Source organism: Austrofundulus limnaeus, unplaced genomic scaffold, assembly GCF_001266775.1.
Source record: "Austrofundulus limnaeus strain Quisiro unplaced genomic scaffold, Austrofundulus_limnaeus-1.0 Scaffold76, whole genome shotgun sequence".
Taxonomy (NCBI): Eukaryota; Metazoa; Chordata; class Actinopteri; order Cyprinodontiformes; family Rivulidae; genus Austrofundulus; species Austrofundulus limnaeus.
In genome coordinates this window covers 1666138-1683110 of record NW_013952478.1, presented here as the reverse complement: position 1 = coordinate 1683110, position 16973 = coordinate 1666138, and the positions used below count along the sequence as shown (strand labels likewise).

Sequence of the window (16973 nt, the reverse complement as noted above, 5' to 3'; positions counted from 1 at the left end):
GAGTGTAGAAAACATAGAGAGGAGGAGGACGATGGGCACAGCTTTGTTTTCTGGGTCTTGTTCAGGAAAGGCTTGATGACTCAGGTAGACTGGTGACAGTTTGCCAGGATTTAGACAAGTTTAGGCAGGTAGTTAGAAAACAAATTAGTCAGAAGAGGTGGAAGAAAATAGTGAGGAGAGAGGGAGAAAATGACACATGAACACAACGCAGGCCTGGTGGGTTTCGCCGCTACACAACAACAGACGGGAAGGTGACGACTAATTACAATGCACAATACAAGTACACAATGCAAAAGCTGGCCTGTTTGTGAGGATCATGTTGGCGCTTTTGTGTGAGCGTGTGCACTTCTGCCTTTGCATGCAGGATTTATCTTTGCCCAGCAGGCAGTGTTATACCATATGGTCCACATAGTAGATATTCCTAAAGAAACCCACAAAACGCTCACACTTCAACACAAAGATACGCAGACTCACATGTGGACTCAGACACCAAGCGCACACACATTCACACGCAGAAAATGTGACAGAGAGGAAGCGGAGGAAGACAGACACTGGTGAGCAAGATAGAGCCATCTGCCCACTGCTGAGATTCACAAATCACAAACCAAATAATCATTACACAAGCTAGCTACTGTGCCGACGATCACATTTGCTTACAGAAATGATAACGATCACCTCTTAAACAAAATCAGACACGGAGAGAAGGTTGCGTGACAAGATAACCACTAAGAGTTGAGTTTTCTTCTCCAGACAGGAAGTTCAGCTGAAGAGATGACAAAAATACCATCCCTGTATTCCCCCCAGACATTAAGCAAGAGGGGGGCTAAGCCCTCAGACCCCATATGGCTTGGTGGCTTATGCACCTCAAAATGACATAAGAGCCCAGTGGCTGGATTCACAAAGAAGAAACACAAACAAATAAAGGCCTATTATTTCTTAAAATAATGCATACAGTATTACTCTGTGCCTTTATGCTGGAGATTTGGGCTAATATCCCATAATGTTAAGAATTACAAATCAATAACTTTGTGTGCAATACGATGCAAAACTTTACATGCTCAGAGTAGGCCTATCTGTTGCGAATGACCCTCAGCTACTACCACTTCAAATTTCTTCTCAATATCTGCTAGCCATTTTGTGCTGATTTATGTTAATTATTTACGGTGCCCATTTTGTATTGGACTGACTCAAAACAGTAATCCGAATAGTGGTTCGTGAAATATTTCTCACAAGCAAACATCAACCATCAACATTACAGTTAATGCTAAAGTTTCAAACAAAGATCTTGTGCAATGAGTAACATTTAAAGTAGGCTATATGTTGTGAATGACTTTCAGCTGCATCCAATTTTATATGTAAAATTGTCTAAATTGTAGTCATTTTTGTTTGACTCTAATAGTACTTGACAATATTTTATAGCCAGATCAGTTAACCCTCAGAATATCCGTCTCTGGATTAGTCTAAATTAGTCTCAACCTAATTCCTCTCTGGGATCAATAAAGTATTTTTGAATTTGAATTTTCTCAGCTGAACACACTCAATTATAGCCGAACATCTGTGAAACTGTGGTTGTGACCATCTTAAATCTACTTAACACCAAAAGCTAGTCAGTAATAGATGTCAACCTGATGACTAGTTTCTGTAAGTTTCATATAAAATCTGTTCAGCAATTCAAGAAATACTTTGCGTACATACAAACAAACACATTTGAACAAAAACTTTAACAAGCACAAGGGAATGCCATGGTTAGCTGCCTTTTATGAGCGTTCAGACATCTGGGATCATGGTGGACCCAGTCTGGGTATGGTGTAATCTCTGCTGTGAGGAAGCTGTTTGCTGAAAGCTCCAGAGATTTGTTCAATCAAACTAGCTAAACAAGATAAGTGATAGACAAATTTTATGTGTGGACACGAGTCAGGGCAAACAAATTAAGAATTGTAATGACTCAGTGTCTTGTGATCCTCTCATACAGTGGCACTAGTGGCATTGGCCTGGGACCTGCAGTGCTGCCTCCTCCTGTATCTTTCTTTTTGTTTACATCACTTCCTGTTTTATTGTTGGATTAATCGGTTGTATCTTGTTTATTGGCTTGTCATCAACACATTTGCCTGGCTGGATTACATTGTATTGCAGCTACATGTTTGCACACTTAATGATCATTATTTATATGATCTAAGACAAGAGGGCATTCCCAGTGCAAGACTTAAAAAATGAAGCAAGGGAGGCAATCAATAGATTAAAGATGAGATGTGATTGAATAATTATGCTGGTGTTTCAATTTCTGTTTTGGTGTTAAGGGTATTATTTGTACAGTTGAGAAACATAGATTTGCTTCATAATAGCCTGCTGCCAGGGGCAGAGCTAGACATTTTTGCAAGGGTTGGCCAAAAATAATCTTTAGCAAAATCTAAATGCTTATTGAAATTCCAAGGTAGCCACCATAATTAACTTGAAATAGCTATTATTCAGGGATTTTAATAAAACTTGAGCTGAAATATGTTGTGGTGTAGCTAATAATGGTCTTAAACATATGCCACTTGCTAATCCCAACTACCGTATTTTTTGGACTATAAGCCGCGACTTTTTTCCTGAACTTTGAACCATGCGACTTATAGACCGGTGCGGCTTATACATGGATTTTTTTCTTCAGCCACCAGGGGGCTCTTATGCTCCATTTGCTTCAACCACTCGCTTCAAAAAAAAAGAAAGGAAAAAAAAGAAAAAAGCGATTGCTTCCAGAGCCGACTGTTGTACCAGGAAGCAGCGATTTAAAGAYAGTCAATGGCCAAAAACTCATAAAAGGGGATAAAAAAGACATTTTTCACAGTGAAATCTGACTGATAAAAACTTTGGAGCTTAATCTAGGACCAGTTTGTGGATAAAAGTCGAGTGAAGAGCTGCAGACTTTTTTTTTTCCACATTGCACTCCCCGGGGAAGGAATCCCATGCAGTGACGTATGCTGGAGCGGGAGGGCTTTCCCACCACAGCTTCAGAGCCAGCATTACCCCGGGAGGACAGCGACACAGAAAGCAACACTGAACAGATACCGCTGTGTGACGCAGCTTTTCTCAGCTTGTTTAACTCTGACACTGAAGAGGACTTTGATGTTTTCAGTGCGCTGGAGGACGATGAATGAGACGTTTTGTTGGACCAGAAACTGTTAAAGAAAACTACCAAAATAAGGTCAGTTAAATGAACCATATTCCTCCGAACTTTAATTCCTAAAGGTTTGCTTTTTATGTTTTGAGGTTGAATTCACTTTTTGATGGCAAATTTGGGTGTACTGTTTTATTATGTTGGGGGTGCGGCTTATAGTCCGAAAAATACAGTAAGCTAACAACCAATGTTAATCCTAATTTTACAAAGGGGGACATTTTAGCCATTTTTAAACATATACAGCAGAAAATTAGTGTAGTAGTAGCCGAGAAACAATGTTTAACAAAATCTGAATTCAAATACAAAACTCAAGATGGCCACCAAAGTTAATTTAAAATAGCAACAACTCAGCCACCGGTGGTAGCCAAGAATACTCTATATGACATTCTGAAACCTGATATCAATTTCAAGCTTAGGRCATGTTCATTTGAGAAAGTTATGTATTTCAACAGATTTTAGACACACAAAGCTGATCATTGTTATAGCTGAAAATAATCTTCAGAAAATTCTGAATTTAAATTCAAATGGCTATAACGCAGTTAGTTTTAGACATATTGAGCTGAAATTTGGTGTGGTGGGAACTCTGATCACCAACATGTGCAGCTAAATCATTCATTTCAAATGACGGCCACATGGGAGTAAGAGGTCTCTGCAGTAGGTTTTGTCCTGTGGGCGGAGACATCCCTGCTCGTGATTGGTGGAGGTCTTGATGTGGGCAGAGACGGCCCTACTCATGATTGGTGGTTTCGATGTGGGCGGGGATGGCCTGAGATGTGATTGGTCAGATTGACAGTGCGAGGAGGAGTTTGATCGAGTCGGGCAGGAAGCAACATTTTTTTAAGATTAATTTTAGTCATAACTTGAGAAAGGAAAATGCTAGCTGCACGAAATTTGAAYGTCATACATGTGAAAGGATGTGTAATAATATGGCTTAGTTAAAACATCCCTTTAAAAAGATCGCTGAAAATCATATTTTTTTACAGACTAACCAAGCCATATTGTCACACATCCTTTCACATGTACGATATTCAAATTTCGTGCAACTAGCATTTTCCTTTCTCAAGTTATGACTAAAATTAATTWAAAAAACCATGTTACTTCCTGCCTGACTCGACCAAGCTACTCTCCGCCATTGCTCCCTGCTGCCTCCAGCCTGAAACAACCCCACCGTCAATCCGACCAACCGTCTCGGCCGTCTCCGCCCACATTAAGACCTCGGCCAATGACGATTYGGGCCGTCTCCGCCCACAGGACAACATGTTCTGCAGAGACCCCTACTTGCCACATGGGAGGTTTTCTGGTTGCTTCATCTCATTGCTGTTTTACAGACAATTAATTTTTCCTCAATTTTTATTACCCACTTCTTAAACCCAAAACTATTGCACTCAGTTATTGTTTTATATTAATTTAGCTGTGCAGAAAAGTTAATAGTACTTTTTCAAACGTCTACACTAGACAATACAGCTGCTTCACAGATATTTACTCTTTTCATGCTCTAACTGCTCATCTTTGGAATGCCACATGCTATACCTATCCTATTTGGCAATCATTTTGTGGCCAATCAGGTTCCGGCCACACCTCTTGTTCTGCCCATGCCGGCTGCTAAAAGACTAAAGGTGGGCAATAATACTTTTGACAAGTGTCTTTGTATGTCTGTCTGTTAGCAAAACCTCCCATGATCCACTGGACCAATCAAACTATCAGAAAATAATAATTGGAGGTAGTCTACATCTAAAGCTTTTAGGGCCAGTCTGATTTGGAATGCCTGACCTTAGCCAGCATAAACATGTCTACAGCTCTGTCAGTTTCACAGATATTGAGCTGAGAGTTATTCCCAACTTCTCCTCTGAGCACTAACTGATGCAATGTGAAACTGCATAATTCATGAAGCAGATTCTTGGAACAAGTAGCCAGCTGATGACACTCGGTCCAACGATGACTAATAAACTTAGAGCAAAATGTAAGAGAACAATTCTGCATGAGGACAGACTGAAGAAAAAGGAAGAGTGAAAAGTGAGGAGGAAAGGAAAAGAGCAGCACAAAGAATGACACCGAGTCACACGGCAGGACAGGAAGTCTTCGAGGGAAACACCCTTCCTTCCCGTCAGCGCACTGATCACCAACACTGGACACCATTCAGTCTCACATCACATGAGGCATGTGACAAGTATTACGGTGCACAATACCATCATGTGTTGTACTCTCTCATTTTCTCCGTGTTTGAGTAAGCGGTGCCTTCWGTAATCAACATTAGCAAAAGTTTGAAATTTCAATTTTGAGGAAACATGAACAAGTAACTCAGTTGATCAAAATGAATTATTTGAGGCCTGATTTCAASATATTGTTTAAAACAAAAAGGTAATGTTGCATATTAGTCTTTATAATATTTGTGTGGGGGGGGGGGGGGGTTAGTTCTCAACACAATTAATTAGATTTTGACCAATCTGAGTCATCTCTTGCTGTTTTTAGTGCCAATAAATCAAATGCCATAAATCAATGTAATCAAAACAAAAACTCTATAGCCCACTTTTAAAGAAAMAGTTCAGATCTTTTGTGGTGGGATTATTTGGAAAGCTTATAAACAGGTTCATGAATACCTATTTGAATGACACTAGTTTAACAAAAATAATGGTTTGTTTTGATGAAATTAGGAGCTAGCAGTTAGCATGTTGTTGGTTTTTTTTTTTTTTAAGAAAGTCTTTTCTTGAGCCTGGAAAATAATTTTTAAAAGTCTTTGTTTAGATAGTCATTAACCTAGCCTGGATGAAGACTTTTGCCCAGTTTATACAGCTGATAAGGTACAAAYCACTGCTAAATATTTGACTCTACTGCTTTAGGAATAACAGCACCAGAAAACAAAATAACATGTTCTCCARTGACTGGAATCCAATTACAATCTCTTGTTGAAATCTTACAGCGTAAGACAAAACTGGTGACTGCAGGATTCAGAGATGTGGGTCAGTAAACTGGGGAACTCAAGTGTCACAAGAGACTTCCGCTTCCACAACTCCACACAGGATGTGAACAATTTCCTTAAGCATTTTAACGTGTAAAATTTTATAAATAAACCAAACAAAATAATTCAGAATTGAGGGTCAAATGTGTTTTTAAAACTGATTTTATGACAGCATACACTGTTATCACATTTTAACAATGTTCATCCATGTATGAATGTCCCCACACGGTCAGCAGAAACTTCCCACATTTGTGAAAAACAAAAAACGAACTTGTGTGACTTATAGCAATAATCTGACGTGTTATTGGGAAATCCACTGCAGAGGAATGACTTTTAGTTCCGACTGCTGCATTGTCACACTCAACTTCCTGTAAAAGCACAACGTCTACTCAGGTACTCTGGGTGGGACAGCTGTCAGTCAGCTGTGCAGCACACTGATCTGGAGCACACTTCCTGCAATGACCAAATTTGGAGAAAGCTTCAGAAACACATCCTCAATTTGCATTATTCAAAAACAGTAATCATAATAAAGATCCACGARACATCTTGGGTGGTTGTGTGAATTTTTCTGCATTTGACCAGTAAAAATAATAATAAAGTAAAAAAATATATATTTGAAATGAAGTTAGTTAGGTTGTTAAAACATCAACTGTGACAACAGACCTTATAAAACTGAGGCTCTTCTTGTAGGTTTCTCTCCYCCACTGTTCTTTTTCAGCTCCTTGGTTGCGCAGGTTATAAAAGCAATGTTGCACAAACCTGCMTCGGGAGAGAAGTTTGATGATAAATCTGGACTCCTGGAGGGAAGGAATAAGGCGTGTGTATAGAAACTCAAAATAACACACATACCATGAACTGGAAATGTAGAAACTCATAAAAGACAAAAACGAAAGTAACAAGTAAATCAATCAATCCAAAAAATAAATAAATAAATAAAAATGACAATAAGACCCTAAGTAGGAAAAGAGAGTAAAAATAATAGAAAGAGGAAAAAAGGTCACAAATGCCACAACATGTTAGAATGCTAAAGTTGATGATAGGAGGGTAACACAAAAGTGGTGGGAGGGGATCATGTGATCCAGAGTCAAAGCCAGCTGGATGCCACCATCCCCTTTTTTGTTCTCAACCACATTTCATTCAGTTTGACAGGAAAACAAAGATAATGAGGCAGAAATCTGATAAGAAATCAGTTTGTGAAAAAGATAAAAGTCTATGTTTGTCTAACAGCAATGATAACTGAAAACGCTGGATGAGTGCAGACTGATTTCCTGCACCAGAGTCGTAAGCTCGCTGACATCACACATCCTGTTCTTGTGAAATGCACACAGCACCAACTCCATGCATGAATCAGCTGCAACTGGTTTTAACTTTCATTTTAACACATATTTTATATGAAGTGTTAGATGTGGGTAAGGAGGCTAAGATCACAATCACTAATATTTTGGTCAATATTTTAGATTCAGTTAGCTGAAAATACTGAGGACTTGGAAAACGTTATGCATATCTTAATTTTATGGGAAAAAAGAATTATCTGTTGTTCTTGTTTTTACACTTCAAAGCCCTGTTGACCAAAGGCATTCTTTTTGTCACCAAATGGAATGCAGTACAATAATGTGGTAAGTTTGCTTTTCCAACCCGTTGGACATCAAAAGCACAATTGAAAACGAAATCTGATTAAATACACAGATATGAACTTTACTGATTAGATTTAAAGTGGGTTGAACCATCAAGCAGAGAAAGAACATTTACAGCACGAACAAATAAACTCAGCATTATTAATACAACCCAGACTTAATGATATTCTTAACTGAGTCTAAGCATTTTTAATACCATTTAACTATTTACTTGCTGTATTTGATTCTGTTAATTTTTTATGCATTTACGTGCACTGTTCAGTGGAAGATGGTCAGTTTTGGTCATGCACTGCTGTACAATGACAAGACAATTTTGGATTAATGCCAATGTTAGAATTGTTTTTATTTCTAATATTGCTCTGTGCACTGAAAATGAAGTCAGTTATTCTTAAATTCTGCAGCCAAACCACTTTCAATTATTATTTTTTTAACCTGTTACCTCTCCTGATATATTCACTATATGTGTATCAACCTTTGGGGATGGGTGAAGAACAGCAACAGGAGTTAACAGAGAAGGTTGTATGATATCTTCAGAATCTGTGGAGAAGGCAAATTACAGGTTTTATCTCATTAATAGTATAATGATTTCTTAAATCATTATAATCAATGTAATCATACAATTCAGGGCAGCAAATCTTTGCTAAAACATGAAACTATGCACATTTTTTTTTAACAATTTAGGACCTTAAAAACTAAGAAATAAAATAAGCTTTCCTTGTTTTGTGGAATTTTTTTTGCTGTAAAAAACAAATAAACATTTTACTTTAATTGTGACCAAATGTGTAGTTTTCTCACATCTTGTTCATGTGTTCAATCATAATTATTCAAAACAAGGAAATATTCACGATTTTTCTCTTCCTGTAAATCATAATAAGCTGTAGAGGTTGGACCACACTGTTTTCTCGCCCTTTTTTTGGCTCAACATCTGAGGCCTTAGCAAATGACTTCACACTGCATGATTCCAAGCCAGTTTTTCATGTTGCAGAAAAATGGCCACGGTGTGACGCAAACCAGCCATTTCATTGGAGCACTATCAGCTTTGATCGTTGTACTCTTCAAAGATTTGATTTGTGAGGCACACAGACACAATCCAGACTCAAAACACAGAAAATCCTCCACATGATGATTCATTGTCAGGGAAGGGGTAAGTTGATTGAAATGTCAGGAGTTGTTGCAAGTGAAGGAGAACACAAAAGACTGGTTAGGCTAAAGTAACTATTTATAGTATGCACTATTAGAACCAACTAGACAAGGGAAAGCAGCTCTCAGCAGCCAGGTGAACATAAGCTGAATCACACTGAAGCTACCTGACACATACAGTGGTTTGCAAAAGTATTCATACCCCTTGAACTTTTCCATATTTTGTCACATTACAACCACAAACATAAATATATTTCACTGGAATTTAATGTGAAAGACCAACACAAAGTGGTATACAATTGTGAAGTGGAAGCAAAATTTTACATGAATCAAAACAATTTTTACAAATAAAAAACTGAAAAGTGCAATGTGCAAAATTATTCAGCCCCCCTGAGTCAATACTTTGTGGAGCCACCTTTTGCTGCAATTACAGCTGCAAGTCTTTTAGGGTATGTCTCCACCAGCTTTGCACATCTAGTGACTGCAATTCTTGCCCATTCCTCCTTGCAAAACAGCTCAAGCTCAGTCAGATTGGATGGAGAGCGTTTGTGAACAGCAGTTTTGAGATCTTGCCACAAATTCTCAATTGGGTTTAGGTCTGGACTTTGACTGGGCCATTCTAACACATGAATATTCTTTTTTTTAAACCACTCCATTGTAGCTTTGGCTTTATGTTTAGGGTCGTTGTCCTGCTGGAAGGTGAACCTCCGCCMCAGTCTCAAATCTTTTGCTGACTCCAACAGGTTTTCTTCCAAGATTGCCCTGTATTTGGCTCCATCCATCTTCCCATCAACTTTGACCAACTTCCCGGTCCCTGCTGAAGAGAAGCACCCCCAGAGCATGATGCTGCCACCACCATATTTGACAGTGGGGATGGTGTTTTCAGAGTGATGTGCAGTGTTCTTTCTCCGCCACACAYAGCGTTTTGCATTGTGGCCAAAAAGTTCAATTTTGGTCTCGTCTGACCAAAGCACCTTCTTCCACATGTTTGCTGTGTCCTCAACATGGCTTCTGGCAAACTGCAAACGGGACTTCTTATGGTTTTCTTTTAACAATGGCTTTCTCCTTGCCACTCTTCCATAAAGACCACATTTGTGTAGTGCACGACTAATTGTTGTCCTGTGGACAGTTTCCCCCACCTGAGCTGTGGCTCTCTGCATTTCATCCAGAGTCACCATGGGCCTCTTGGCTGCCTCTCTGATCAGTGATCTCCTTGTTCGGCCTGTAAGTTTAGGTGGACGGCCTTGTCTTGGCAGGTTTACTGTGGTGCCATACTCTTTCCATTTCCGGATGATGGATTGAACAGTGCTCCGTGAGATGTTCAAAGCTTGGGAAATCTTTTTATAACCTAAGCCTGCTTTAAACTTCTCCAAAACCATATTCCTAACCTGTCTGGTGTGTTCTTTGGACTTCATGATGCTGTTTGCTCCCCAATATTCTCTTAACCAACATCTGAGGCCGTCACGGAGCAGCTGTATTTGTACTGAGATTAGATTACACACAGGTGGACCCTTTTGAGTCATTAGCAGTCATCAGGCAACTTCTGAATGCAATTGGTTGCACTCAGGGAAAAGGGGGCTGAATACTTTTGCACGTCGCACTTTTCAGTTTTTTATTTGTAAAAAATGTTTTGATTCATGTAAAATTTTGCTTCCACTTCACAATTGTATACCACTTTGTGTTGGTCTTTCACATTAAATTCCAGTGAAATATATTTATGTTTGTGGTTGTAATGTGACAAAATATGGAAAAGTTCAAGGGGTATGAATACTTTTGCAAACCACTGTAGATTAATAAGAAACCTGTCTGCATGATAAATGAAACTGTACGATGGAGATGAGTCAGACCAGTCAAGAATCAAGAATGGCAGAAATGTTGCAGCGTTTAGCCTCTTACCACTGATCATGCGTGTGCTTTTAAACACTCAAAGAAAACACGTGCAATAGAACGCAGTTTGGCGTTCTTATAATGGAATAGTCCTGGTCATTTTTGAAGCGATGTTCTGTCAAATAGTTATCAAAAGTTAGTACCTTATTATATCAGAGGCTAAGCTAATGCCTAAACAAGGACCTGTTTTTGTTTGCATTTTAGACTAAGATTTCTCTGAAACAAAATACAGTGCTGTGAAAGTCCGCTACTATTAAACCTCTACAATTTTGTGTGACAGTTTCACTATTTTCTCAACCGAACAGCGGTTACTACGCAATTGACCCCTCCACAAAATCCACTTAAAACAATCTAAACCATTACGTTGAAACTTTATATTGAAAGAAAAGCATGCCAAGTAAACAATCCAGCAACCTGATATTTAACATACTCCCAACTTAGTTAATCAGACTTGAGTTGATATCTGTGTTATCAGAAAAGCTATTCGTCGAAATAATACTCAGTACAATTGTTCATTTCTGCAGGCAACTCTAGATACGAATTAAAATGATACATAGATCAGTGCCTCACACACACACACACACACACACACACTACCCTCATTTTTATTAAAACACTGATAGTAACTGATTTCAGTTACAAATCAGGTCCTTAAGCATTGCTTGCCCTCAAAGACACCAGCGAACAAACAAACAAAAAACTAATCTACATAAAACAACTGGGAGTAACTAGTCCTGTCTGACAGCCTCCTTTGGCCTAGTTTCCTGCTCCGGCTGAGCTCTGGTGTGAATTAAGACAACTGTGCTCTGAGTATCTAAAGATGATATAAAGAAYTGTTTTGACTGTGAGCCCAGTGGGATCAGTCTTGTGACAGTGAGGCAGTTGTCTGGGGAGATTGTTTGGACTAACATTGAGCTTTTATTTGTTTATTTTTTTTATCCCAGCTGTGTATTATTTTCCGAAACTTTATGATTTCAAATAACTGCCGCAAATAATTAACCCTTTGCAAACATGGTTACAAATCTGTCAGTTTTAGAGATTTTAAGCTAAAATATAGTGTGGTAGTAGCTGAGTTATCCCTGAAACATTGCCTGAGTACTAACTGATCATACAAGATCTTTTAGCAAAATATCTCTGATTAACCAATAACACGAAAATAAAAAAATCAACACAAAAATGGCTATAACTTTGGAAATTTGACAGAATTGCCTAAAATTTGGTGTGGCAGTATAGCTGAGAGTCAGCTCTAACACAAAAGGGTCATAACACAAGTGCTAACAGACCCAAATTGAGTAATATTATTTTAAACGTTTGATCAAGATGTCTTCATGTTTTTTCCCCCAACATAAGATGATYTTATTTTGAAACTAACAGAAAAGGCAGCAGGCAATTTACATCCCTGCGACGAATGCTTGCTCTTGAATTCTTCATGACTTTGATGATATTCTTGTCTCCAAATAATCAGGATATCGAGGCATAGCGTGTAAAATTGTAGATAAAAGTAAAGTTCATACATGAAGGGCAAGTCTTCTTTTTCTCTTTCAGCTCAAGCTGAAGACATGTCCAGACATTTCGATTGAAGGAATGGCAGGAATGGAAAGAATTCTGGGGCATTCCAAGTTTGGCATAGTCAACTTCGAAAGAAAAAGACACTCCCTGGTTTACACAAAAACCGATCGTCGCTCAAACTTTCGAAGAACTCACATTAAACTTGTATTTGCAGGGAAAAACACAAGAACTATCAGGCCTGGTCCATCATACTGTAATAAAAGACCAGGACAACAAAGGAACTGAATGATGTCTTCACTATTTGCATSTCTGGTCAAACATCAGGTGTTGGAATGCGACAGGAATCCAAACTGCACCTTGTATAAATGAGCACAATCTAGGTTAACTGCGGTGTGTGTTCATGTGTGAGTGGACAAAACAAAGCTCATCCAACCTTTAAGGCAAAGACAAACCAGGCACAAATGGGTATCGCTGTTTGTGGCGATGCTCAAAAAAGAAATCACAAAAACACGAGACCCTTAAAATAAAGCTAAATTAATAGAATTGAATGGAATTCAAGAAGCGCACTGCATTAGACAAGAAAAAACAGCACATAACAAGGATATTGTCCAAAAATGAAAAAAAAAAAAAAAGGCGAAACCACTGTGTTGAACACAAGAGCGCCTCAAAAATAGCCTGGATAGGAAGAGAAGCCTGTAATTCACCAAGGAGCCTATAGTGATTAAGTTCCAAGTAAAAAAAAAAAAATGTGAACACACACCACCCACTCTCTCTGCCTCTGTTGCAACACTTCCTGTCAGAGCAAAATAAAAAGAATCTCGAAGCAACAAATTTAACCCTTTCCTTTAACATTTAAAGAAGAAACAGTCTGCCTTTTTTACTGTGCACTTAAAATTAGCGTGCCTACTTCTTTTTTTTTTTTTTTTCAATTTGATGTATTTTACAAGGTAGAAATTGTTAGACAAATCTCTCCTCCTGTCTTGGGGTCAAGCAGCACTGATGTCTGTGCACCCTTCCCTCCTCAGTCCCCATTCCAGCAGCAACTGAACTCCTGTAGGTCACGAGGCCACAGCGTGCACCCCTAGCCCACACCTCCACCCCCACACCATGGCAACTGCATCACATGACCAACCACCGCTGACGAGGCAGGCCATCTGTGAACCGGGAGCTCCGCTGATTTACCATTGGCTGGTACAAAAACAGACTGAAACGTTCAAAAAGCTTTCAAACAKTTTGAACCAACATGCCTGTTTGTAAAGGAGAAATACAGCATTTAAAAAAATCATGAGGCTGAAATGAGTTAAAAATAACGAACAGAGATAACCTTAGTGCACTGTTGTGCATTGAAAAAAAAATTAAATAAAAGCAGTAACTTTCACCTTCTTGCTTCTAACAAAGAGACAGATAAAAAGAAACAGGAACTCAAAAGGCTCTTTTCCTCTCCAAAGGGCACATTTTTCTGTTATCGGATGTTTATACCACAGCAAGACACTAAAACTGAGCAGCAGCAGCAGCAGCAGCAGCGGCGGGGGGTGGGGTGGGGGGGTACTTTTACAGTAACTGGGGCATAGCTGTAAAAACTTCCCCCTTATCCACCACCAGTCTATGTATTTTTTAGCRCAGACTCAGACTTCAGCGGGGTAGCTGCCCTGATCACACAATCTGTATTAAGTCCTTGGAGGAAACGTGCCATTAGCCTTGGCTTCACAACGATAGCACAGCTGGAAAGTGGACGCGACTTGCGAGGGATTGTGAGGAGGATCTGCTGCTACCAGCAGTTGCACAAAAACAAAGCTCCTCTGCACAGAGACCCAGCATTAAGTCACGGGGCCACATTTATTCAGCTTTAAGGACTCAAAGAAAACCGCGATACGTGTTTGAACCTGCACATGCTGCCAATCCCACCCCTCCCCCACAAACATCGACAGTGAAAGTTGGCAAATAAAACTGAAGATTCACTCATTAGGGATGGGTAAAATATCTGCTAGGAAAATTCAATTTAACACTATTTTTAAGCAAGCACATGCACAAAACTATAACCAGAGCATCACAATAAAACACACACACAATGTTATCTGAATGCACCTGTTGAACGTAATACACCCAGTCCTCCCACGTGCACTGCAGTCACATGGTGCAGGCAAAGCCAAAGAATACATACGATACCGATGCTTACACAGGCTGACACGCATAGATACCCAAGCGGATCAGAGCCAATACAGAGCAGTGACTGGCATCCACAAGTGCTCAGACTCACACACAGAACCAGCACCTAACTGTCCTTTAGCCACACTGGACTCTATTGGAGGCCCGTCTTTGTGTTTGTTTACTCCGCTGCCCTCAAGCAATGCTGCGGCCGACACAGCCAGCCGTGTCAAGGTAATCCTTGTAGGTAAACAGCAGCAGAGCGGTGGTCCCGCTAGGTTCTTCCCACATCACACCACTGCACCCACACACTACAAACACACACACACTGCATCCCTGCTCAAGTTCAGGGCTCAAACACTGCTACTCCTACACGTTAAAAAAAAAAAAAAAGACATTTTATTCCCCCTCAAACCTGCTGAGCTTGATCTCGTCCAGTAACGATGAGGGCGAGCAGATTTTGTGAACCTAAAAAAAGATCTTTACATGAATTCCTATAGTGTTGATGGGTGTTGCAAGCTCTCAGAATGACCTCAAAACCAGAACCCATGTCATGTAAACTCTGCCGCAGACGAACAAAGCCGAGTTACTCATCTCGCTTTTTGAGCTAGTCATAACAGCCTGTGCTGTTTTCTTTCAGCTTGGGATTTTACATCACAGTGGTTCCACCGTTAGCCACGGGGAATGTTTTGTTTTTGTAGACAAAATGGCATACCTCAGCAGCAGCAATAAAAACCCAAAACTGGATTCTGAAGTTGACAAAAATGAGTCACACTTCTACTGAAGCCACAAACAGAAGAGGTAGTGTAAAAGTGTATAAAAGATTTGTAAAAATAAGAATATATATTTATATAATTGGCATACTTTTCAACTGTAACCATACTACACTATTACATATCCAGCAGTAAGGAATTTATGTAAATTTAGTGTTTGAGATTAGGTGAGATTAGTTTAAATTATGAACACTAAACACTCGCTGTAATATTTAGTATTACTGTCAACATTCGTCGTAACCTGAGGGTTTACGCAAACTAGGCTGGCATTTTTGCACTAAAAAGTGCTGCGACACACAACACAGCTGTGACCGAGATATTACACAGAAACAAGGAAATGTTGAGAAAGAAAACACAGCTCAGTCTTTTTTTTTTTTAAACAAAATGCAATTTGTATTAAAAGTCTTGTCTTTAAAACAGACAGCTCACTGTCAAACGGCTTGTCTGAAAATTAAACTTACAATCAGGTTAGATTTGTCAACAACACATCATCACATTTCCTGTAAAAAAAAAAAACAACAACAAAAACAAAACGAACTAAATTCCTTTAACTGGTCTGGAAGGTAAAGTGTTGTTTACTGCTGTCACACTGAGGTGGATCCAGTACCTGTGCATTTCAAGAAATAGATTTGGCCAGACCGAGCAGACAAAAAAAAGTGGGGGCCAACGTAAAACTTACACAAGTCCACCTTTTTAAAAACAAACAAACAAAAAAAGCCTATTGCAGTTTTATTTGTTTTCAGCCTCCACCTTTACAAGATTATCCAGGAGAAAAGTTCTCGATAGCATGTAGATTGCCACGTTGAAGGGTTCTTTTGGTGAAACRTAGGTTGGCACAAAATCTGAAGAGTTGATTTGTTTTGGAAAGGCACTCGACACAGGGGTGATCAGGTCAGCGTCCCCATATCACTTCGCTTAGGTTCCTCTCACACACTGAGGAGGAGGTGAAGACAAAAATAAAAGTGGCACTCATCACATTTGCTCCACCACCAGATGTGGTATTCATCTTACTTTTATTTTTTTTTAATTTATTTATTTTTTGGGGGGCGGGGGGTTACCGGAGTGTTGTGGAGCAGTGCCCTATTTCTTTGCCCCAGTCTGTGCAGTTATTTAACAAAATAAATTCTATTTCCCTGTCTTCTTCTTGTACAGAAATATCCATTTATGAGTTTCTCTAAGTGTTACTCTCCATTTCCTTTCCGTTATTGGGGGGGGGGGGGTAGTTCCAGTCGGGGAGTGCTGGGGAGGTTTCTGAAACTCTGTGCTGACATCKATGGTGGTCGCTGATCGTGCAAAGATACTCCAACCCAGCAGAATTCCTGAAGAGTGAAACCCTCCCTTGGTCTCAGTTGCTTCCCCCCCTCCTCCTGTCCCTCTGCAGCATTCCTCCCTTCATTCTCCTCCAAGGCCAGGGGTGAGACACGAAGAAGAGCTCAACAGTACAGACTTGCTGCAACACACTGCCACAAAGAAGACGTGCAAAAAAAAAAAAAAAAAGAAGTTATGAATGAACAACCACAACTTCAGATAACAGTGCTGTGCTTTCAGCGTTAAAGCTACATTTAACAAATGCTAACTTGATGATTCCTATATGTGACTTGATGATTCCTATATGTGGGTGCACTGGAATCTCCCAGCTCCTGTTTGACCCCATTCAGGAAAACAGACTTAAAGGCCTCTTCGCCAACTCAAAACGTAAGGTAAAGAAGCTAAACTGGGGGTCTGCAATAACATATGGCTATTCAGGCCCTCTTGGGTGAATTCTTATAGCT

The 16973-nt window shown here is 39.5% G+C and overlaps 1 protein-coding gene and 1 long non-coding RNA gene across 2 annotated transcripts in view; both read right to left on the bottom strand.

Moving 5' to 3' along the window:
- Positions 1-6259: 6259 nt before the first annotated feature.
- On the bottom strand, positions 6260-9092 carry LOC106519425 (uncharacterized). Its single transcript, XR_001310442.1, has 2 exons — positions 6777-9092; positions 6260-6566 (listed from the first exon to the last, which is right to left on the bottom strand). It is a non-coding gene; the product is annotated as an uncharacterized LOC106519425 (long non-coding RNA).
- A 6474-nt stretch (positions 9093-15566) lies between these two features.
- LOC106519423 (ras-related protein Rap-2b) overlaps positions 15567-16973 on the bottom strand; it is a 2867-nt gene continuing 1460 nt past the window's right edge. Inside the window, exon 2 of the mRNA XM_014011108.1 lies at positions 15567-16661. The gene's annotated coding sequence lies outside the window, so the exon portion shown is untranslated. The remainder of the gene's footprint in view (positions 16662-16973) is intronic.